At 49.4% G+C, this 8168-nt stretch overlaps 1 protein-coding gene across 6 annotated transcripts in view; it reads left to right on the top strand.

Annotated features, from left to right (window-relative positions):
• LOC106749201 (protein turtle homolog B-like) overlaps positions 1 to 8168 on the top strand; it is a 390009-nt gene that overhangs the window by 261755 nt on the left and 120086 nt on the right. The window lies entirely within an intron of this gene.

Here is an 8168-nt window from a genome sequence, read left to right as displayed (position 1 = left end):
CCCCCCCCCCCCCCCCCCCCTCTACCATTCGTTTCCCTCCCTCCTCCGTTTTTCGTTATTCCGCGGGATCGGCGCGCATCTCGCGAGTGAAATCCAACCGAACGGCGTATCTCCCCGCGGGCGCGGCAATAATTATAGATACCGCGGTAACGAGGAATTAAATATTGCCGACATTAATTGCGGGTCGCGCGCGCCCGGGTCACGCTCGAATTATACGGTACGAGCTTATTTACCCGAGTACCGGCCGCGAATAATTCCAGCTTCCTGCGCTTTAATCTCCCTTCCGCACGCACGCGCGGTAATCGTCCCGTCGCGTTCGTCTACGCGAGGCTACCCGTTGACGACAAAAAAAAAAAGGAAGATATAAAAAAAAAAAGATAGAGAGGAAAAAAGCCGCAAAGGACGGGACGCGCATGCTTCGGCGGAATGCGGCGATTCAGCAGGCCGCGTTGCGATTAAACGCCGTGTAATCCGCGCCCGAAATGCAATTTGGCGGTCGGGCTAATTATCAAAGTGCCGCTAACGAGCAATGAATTATATCTGCCGTATTTAGCGATTCGTAATCCGATGCGCGCGGCACTTTTGCCTCGGTTCCCGGGGTGAAAAGCTCGTCCAATTTTATTGTAGTCTCTCTCTCGCTCGCGCGCGCGCGCGGTGTGCACGCGCCGGGGAATTTCGCTGACAACGCCCACCCGTAAGCGCTTCCCGCCCGCGGTTTATTCAGCTGTGATAGCTACGAAATTAACGTAACCTCGTTCCTCGGCCAGCTGGGTCAGTTTGCGCGCGGTTGACGCGCGCCGCACACACTCGCGCTACTACCGCCGTTTCCGCAAGGAACGAGAGAACGGAGATCCTCGGTGCGAGAGGACGGCTGCTCCGCGAGGAGACGCGCGCGAAGCCCGCAGCTAAGCGAACCGACCGGACGTTACGTCGGTCCGATGAATTCCGGAAGGAACCGCGAATCCGCTTCTCGGCGACTTTCCCCGACACCCACGCACTGATAAACAAATTATAGTCAGTTTTAATAATTTATTGTATATAAGTGAATAAATATAGTATATAGCATATAATAGTAATTTTCTATCAGCGAAGCGAGCTTCTTCTAAGGTAGCAGAGACGTTAAACTCAAGAAGCAATTTCGAGCGGATCAAGATTCGGTATTAATGATATCGTACAAAAGATAACGTCCTTCCGTGCTCCGAAGGTGAGGCGCGCATTTTGTGTACTCGAGAGCGTCGCGTCGAGGTGCGCGCTCGGGCGGAGAGAAGGTAATAGTTCATTTGCGATATTAATATTCGCGCGATTAATTTCGCGGAACGCCGTTGGAAATAAACGCGACGTAAAACAAACGTGTCGCGCTCGCTGAAAACAGGACCCCATTGTTAAAATCCTTTCTCGAACGGCAGAATTGAACTCCGCCTGTTTGTCGCACGCGCGTAAAAATACGAATTAGCAGTATGGCGCGCGGCGTTAATCCGCTGCAATTAACGATCGCGGGATAACGGCTCCCGACGACAGCCAAGGAGGCGACGGTCGATCGGCCGCGATGTTTTAATCCTGAAAACTCAATTAAGAGCGATGCCTAGCGCGACAGAATATCGCCATGGCGGACGAGGGCTTCGCAAGAAAATCTATCGATTAGTAGACGAAAGGGAGGTAAGGTGAAACCATCGTCGTCAAGAGGCAAACGAGGGATGATAGAGGGCGCGGGAGGGGGAGGGGGGAAGTGCTGAGAGGCGCCTTGGCGCGCAGAGAAGGCTGATGGCGTTGAAAGTGGTTCGGCACATTCTGGCGGAACTATCGAGATATCGGAAATCCGTTACGCCCCTAAAGATCATTAATTGGCAGTAATCAACCACCGTGGCTGTCGGACGAGTCCTCTTCTGCGATCCGGCGAGTATCGAGATACTACGGAATTCAAGCGCGGAACAAGAGAGAAGCTTCTACTACGTTCTACTTCGGGGATTTCACGACGAAAGAAAAGGACGAACGCACCGGGCGGTGCAGCACGCGTAATCCTCGAGGCGGACGATCAAAATCGCGATGCAGGGACGTCCGGATAATCGTGATGTTCTGTATGATACGTCCCGTGAGAGAAAGGTCGATTCGAGTGACCATCGTTCCGTCGTTCCACTTTTCGAGTGGAATTTTTTTCAACGGAACGCACTGAACAATTCGCAGCAATTTTCAGCAAAAACTAATGAGATAGCAGCAGGTGATAAAAAAAAAAATGAACATATCTGACAAAGTAATGATCGCAAGACATTTAATTACACGGCAGCATCTCTGTGAAAAGTTATCGAAAGCAAATTCCCGATTATGACTCCGTAGTCCCGTTATGCCCAGATTCTCCTGTGGCGATGCGAGCGGTTTGAGATTTCCCCGAGTCGAAATTTCGGCCCCGCATTAAGTCCACTTAGTTCTGCATTAAGCCTTCAAGTGGAGAATATGGTAATAACTTCTCATCCGTAGCGCCAAAGGAGCGCCAATAATGCTTTTTTGATGCCGTAAAGAGAATTTCGACCTCCCGGGGGAAATTTTAAAATCTACATTAAAGTCTCCGGCTGGAGAAAACGTGGGAATAACTTTCCATTTGCAGCAACCAAGGTAGCACAATAGGAGGACCTTCGACGGCTTAATGCGAAATTAAATAGACCCCAATGTGGAACTGAAATTTCGACTCGGGCTCGTGGAAATTTCCACGATTAATCAGCAATTATGCATAGTTAATCCTTTCATTCACGGCATGAAATATGAAGAGTTCCGCTCGTTGGCGACCGCCGGCTTCCTGCTCGACGAGCTCTCGTTAAGAGATTGCAATATACACGCGTAAATTATCGGTGACCGAGTCGGTACGTGCGCGATCGCACGACTCCCGACGGAGCTGATAAAAAATGCAAGAGCGCGATAGAGTAGCGTGAAGTGCGCGCGACATCGTAATCCTCGTGAGAAGCTTATCGGACGGACAAGCGCGCGCGCGTATGTATCGCCGGCCCGTTCTGTCTGTTCACGGGATGCGCATCGTGTGTACATCCGGTGCGCGCGCGCGAATAAAACAACGCTTCCTATTCCAGCCGAGCGCGACAATGGCAATTAGCGCTCCGGCCGGCAATATGCGCATAAACCGGCGAAAAATACATACGAGGCATGCTAATTTAACGCGCGCGCGTGTTTCACATTCGCCCGGACCACCGCAATGTCGCGCTAAAAGCGTGTTTTTCCACCCCGAATGCCGTGTTTTGTCGCCGGCGAATGTTTCCTCGGCGAGACTAATCGGATATCGTTTCACGAATAAATGAAGACCCAACGGCTGCTTAATAATCCGGCAATATTCAGTTACGTGTTCCGCGCTGCGTGAATTTTTACGTCGGGCTGATTCTCGTTTCGAATTTTATGATTAAATCGAACGCGCGCTACCGTTGCGCCACGTTGATCCCTAAGTCTCGTTTTGAATCGGTGTTACGGAATTGCGTGAACTTTCGAAGCGATTTTCGAAGGCCTACGCCTCTTTTCAACGGGGAAGGCCTCGCCTTGCTTCTCCCGCTCCCGTCCTTTGAGCCGTGTGGCTGACAGTCATTGATCAGATCTGAGAGACGCTCCCTAGTTTCTGAAAAGTTCTTCTGAAACTGATCCCCTACGCGTGTGATTTTTGTATTTTTATATCGAAGCAATTATAACGTCGTAATTACAACGATAGAAGCGTTTCGATAGGGAGTTTTTAATGATTAAAGTAATTGATCCGTAAATTAACGTTCTTACGAATCTTCTCCAATTTCGACAGCATATTAATCGGAATATGATCTACACGCATGTGACATTAGAAAAAGATTGACCGTACCGAATCTGAGATAACTGAAGTCAAACATAACATTAATTACACGCGTTACAGATAACGGCTTCTGATATCACGCTTTTAATTAAAGCGACCAAGCTACGTTTTAATGAAAAACGAGATAAAAAGAGACTAGTAGAAATATGATAAGAAATTACAATATCATTGACCATTTAGTTTTCTAGAAATCGATATAAAGGGTGTCCCAGAATTAGACCGACGAACTTCAGATACTTACAAAGGACATCGAAACAAGTAATTTTTGTCGCCGAAGTAAACAACGAGACTCATCTCGAGATCGAAACAGACAATTGGGAAACGGGCAACAATAAAACAACGTGCCTTCTATATATATACAAGTGAATGAATTAAAATTAATTCTAAACGTAACTCCATGTTGGAGAATTCAAGTGACAAGAATACGGTTTCTCGAAGCATTCAAGTAACAGGGAGATCCGTTAAAAGCGACACACGACGACGACATTTATATGGCGAGGAGCGAGTGATAAGCCGGTTCCTGCAGCTGTAATCGTGCGTAACGCGATAGGACAATAGGATCCCCGGGTCACTTCTGGCTGAGATACGGCAGAAATGTGCTACGAAGGGACACGAGCTCGTCCCGAGGTAAAAACGGCCTCGTCGACGGATTCGATCGGAGTGAATGGAGATTGTCGGGATGAAATTGCGCGGGTATGGGCACCATCCCATGGGATAAATAGACTATTCGTTCTCGTTGACCCTCGCGGAACGATTGTCTCAAGATAAACCTGCTGAAAATCACCGAGAGACGTTCTCCCTCCCTTTCTCCCTCTCTCTGTCTTTTCCTCCTTCTCTCTTGAAAGGTTACCCGCTCATTGAGAAAAATTGTGCAGAGTAATTTGGGCGCGAGTGACACCGCGCCTCGGCATTATCGCGCGCAATTCGGCCAATTATATTTCGCCCAATCATAATAAAAAGGGAGTCTTTTCGATTGGCGCTTCAAGCAATTGTTAATTAACATTTCGAGTAGGAGGCATTCGTTAAATTTTGACGAGCGATTATCGAAAAAAATATGATAACTGGTGTGTGTTTTAATCGAGGATGGAAAACGGAAAAACGATAAATGGTCAACGTAATCGCGATCCGGACTGTCTCGTTATATCGATTCATACCTAATCTCTCTCTCTCTCTCTCTCTCTCTCTCTCCCTTCCTCTCTATTCCTCCGCTTTTTAAATCGGCTTAGCGTTCGTAATACCATCGGCTGGGATAATAATCGGACTCATAATACGTGCCACGTACAAAATACGTCTTTTATATCGTTTGAAATTACCAGTTATCAAACCGGTTAAATCTTGTTTTCATCTTCATATCAAACAAATGGAGTATCGGGAACACACTCCGATTATATTTGTCGGGCAATAAAACACTAATTTATGAAAGTAGTATTCGGCCGTCGAGTCCGACGCCACCGGGCGAAATAATAATTTCGAGTCTACCGTATTGACGCGCGATTTTTCGGCTAATTGCGCTGGAAGCACACACACTGTATCGGCGCCGCTTAAATCCCACCGATCCGCCAAATCGACGCGAATTTCACGTGCGATAATTTACGATACTACATGCATTTACGATAATTCATAACCACTGCGATTATTCGGAAGAACACTCTCCGGTCGAATTTGCGAGACGTGAAATTTATTCCCGAGTAACGCGGAAACCTCCGCCGTCCTCGAGGGCCTTGTGGCTGATTTGTAATTTTTGTAATAGCTAACTTACAATTTTAATACAACGTTTGATGTCTTAAATCTTCGCCCAAATTATCATGTTTTTTCTTCACTTTTTTTTTCTTTTAATTAACGGCTGTTTAGTTGAAAACTCGAGACACAAGACAATATTGTGCGCTACTTAACCGAAATAATGGAATCTATCCGGATTTCTCACATAGAATTCGCACTTTTGAAATATTACACCTCTAATCCGCAGATTTCTCAATCAGGATCCATAATTTTTGTGGGAAATCGGAACAGATTCCAGATTCGGATCCCGGAAATTTGTCTATGCGGGCATTCCCACCCAGGCTTTCATTCTTCACAATGTTGACCGGCCGTAATCTCCGCGGTGTTTCAAAGTGAGATCGCATAAAGAAAATACACCGAGTGAGTCGTTCATCTCAGTGGCGGCAATTATCGGAATCGAGGGCACGTAAACCATGACGATCCGGCATTAATTATCGAACTCGTCCTATCTGGGGTCACGTTGTGCCCTTACGTATGCTTCGTGTAGCGATTTGTATTTCCCAATAGAATATGTCGTCGCGGGCGTTCTGATTTCTCGAACGCGCTGCAACATTTCAGTGTGCGAGAGAAAAAGAAAGAGAGAGAGAGAGGGGGAATAATTTACTTTCCTCCTTTCTCCGTAGCCCTGATCCCATCTCGTCCGGCGCGAAATTGGGTCAGAATCTTCTTATAGGGGATTTGTTTACGTCGGATAATTGATCGGTAATTCGATCAGCCCGGCGTAAAGCCCATCGAAAATTTCACGTCGTTGGGAAAATTCGTACGCGATATTTGATTCGCCGGGCGCGCCGAGGACGCTAACGCGGTAATCTCGCCCGACGTCGATTCCAATAACTCGCACGTCAGGCAACATAACATCACGACGAAACACGCCGGCGGATCGATCGATTCTTCATCATAGCCGGCGCGCGCCCACCATTCCGGCCGATAATGCCTCTTTATTTATTCACCGTACCTGGCGGCGGGCGAAAGTATTGCCCCCTTCCGCGAGTTAATTGACACGCAACGCCCTGTGTGTTACTCGATAGAAATGCCATTAATATATTTAACGTGCGCCAAGCCCATCGAAAACCGAATCGTATTACATCGAACGCTCCGAGCACCGTGATAACGAGCCATTAATCGGCGTAATCCCCCGGCGGAATTGAATTCTTAGCGTGTTCGCAGTTGCGCGCCGCCTCCTCGCCGGTTATCTCGTTCGATACACAATCTCCGATCTCGTCCTTTCTCTCGCTCTCCCCGCCGACGGATTTATTCCGGGGCGGAATAAATCTGTCCGTCCATCTATCTGTCCGAATTCGGCGCGAGCCGAGAAAGGGAATTCGCATAAATCGCGTGTGCACGGCGAGACAGCGGAATCGGTATGCAGAGGCCAACTATGCGGCTGAGTGTCAGAAGCCGGGCGCGCACCAACGCAGGATGCGCACACGCCGCTCGGCGTCGTTGACCCGGCTCGCTCGCCCGGTCACCGTTCTCCGGATCCGGCACGCTCCGGAGCGGCCGGAAGCCTTCGAGCCCGGCAACAACTATGGCAGTTCGTGTCGGCCGCGTGTCATAAATTAACAGGAAACATAACCGACGCACCGAGAGATACCGCGTTCGCTCGTGCAGCGTAGCGCGACAAAACGACGGCCGTTGGCGAAACAGGAGAGAGAGAGGACCGGTCTGACCAAACTCTCGCCGTATCCACTTACGCGGAGAGTCGCCTCTCCGAGCGACCTTCCAGCCGGTCTCTCTCTCTCGCTGCCGGTTCTCTGCTCGAGACGTCCTTATCTACGGACCGCCCCGTCCTCCTTATCTCCTCGGATATCGCCTGCAACTTCTCGAACAAGGGACATCTTCGGGTCGCCCGAAACTTCCGCGGTAACTCGTATTCGTCCGGCAGGACCCGCCGCCGACCGAGATCCTCGGAAACTACGAAGTGAGTTGGATAAGGATCCGAGGAAGCGAGTCCCAGGGAACGCGCGCCGGGCCGCTGAGAGCGAGAGAGATAGGTACACCGTCCCCCGGGATATCCGGGTCGTGGCGCTCTTAATGAAAGACTTTGGACGGTGAATTGAAGCGGGCATTAAAATTTAAGGCTGCGCCGACGCGGGTGAGGACTGCATCCGATTGCATCGGTTAGCGCGCTGGTGATCGTCGGCCCCCCGATTACCTCTCTCTCTCTCTCTTTCCCCGCCCTCGCGAGATTGTTTAATATCGCCGGCCTAAAACACATTTCCCGGCATTAGGACAACTCAATGCCGAACTCAATGTTCGCTCTGATGTTTGATACCAACTCGATGAATTCAATTTTCCGTTTGTACGCGCCGTACACATTTGAGGTTCGTTTGTTTGTCATTAACCCCGGATTTAATTAACCCCCCTCCCGGCACTCCCGGCATGCCGAACTCAGTCTCAACTTTCATTATCGGAACATCCGTTTCGGTAGTTACGGGAACAAACATCCGCACGTGGGATGACCGCGCATGCATGCATGCGCGCTTTCCCCGGCGCGATATCGCGCGCAAAATCGACCGTCTCGGAGCAGCGCCCTTCTGTACGTCTCCCACCCTCCCCC

The sequence above is a fragment of the Dinoponera quadriceps genome, unplaced genomic scaffold (genome assembly GCF_001313825.1).
Source record: "Dinoponera quadriceps isolate SergipeBrazil2010 unplaced genomic scaffold, ASM131382v1 scaffold37, whole genome shotgun sequence".
In the NCBI taxonomy this organism is placed as follows: Eukaryota; Metazoa; Arthropoda; class Insecta; order Hymenoptera; family Formicidae; genus Dinoponera; species Dinoponera quadriceps.
The sequence above is the reverse complement of the archived record's forward strand: the minus strand, read 5'-3'. Positions and strand labels throughout refer to the sequence as shown.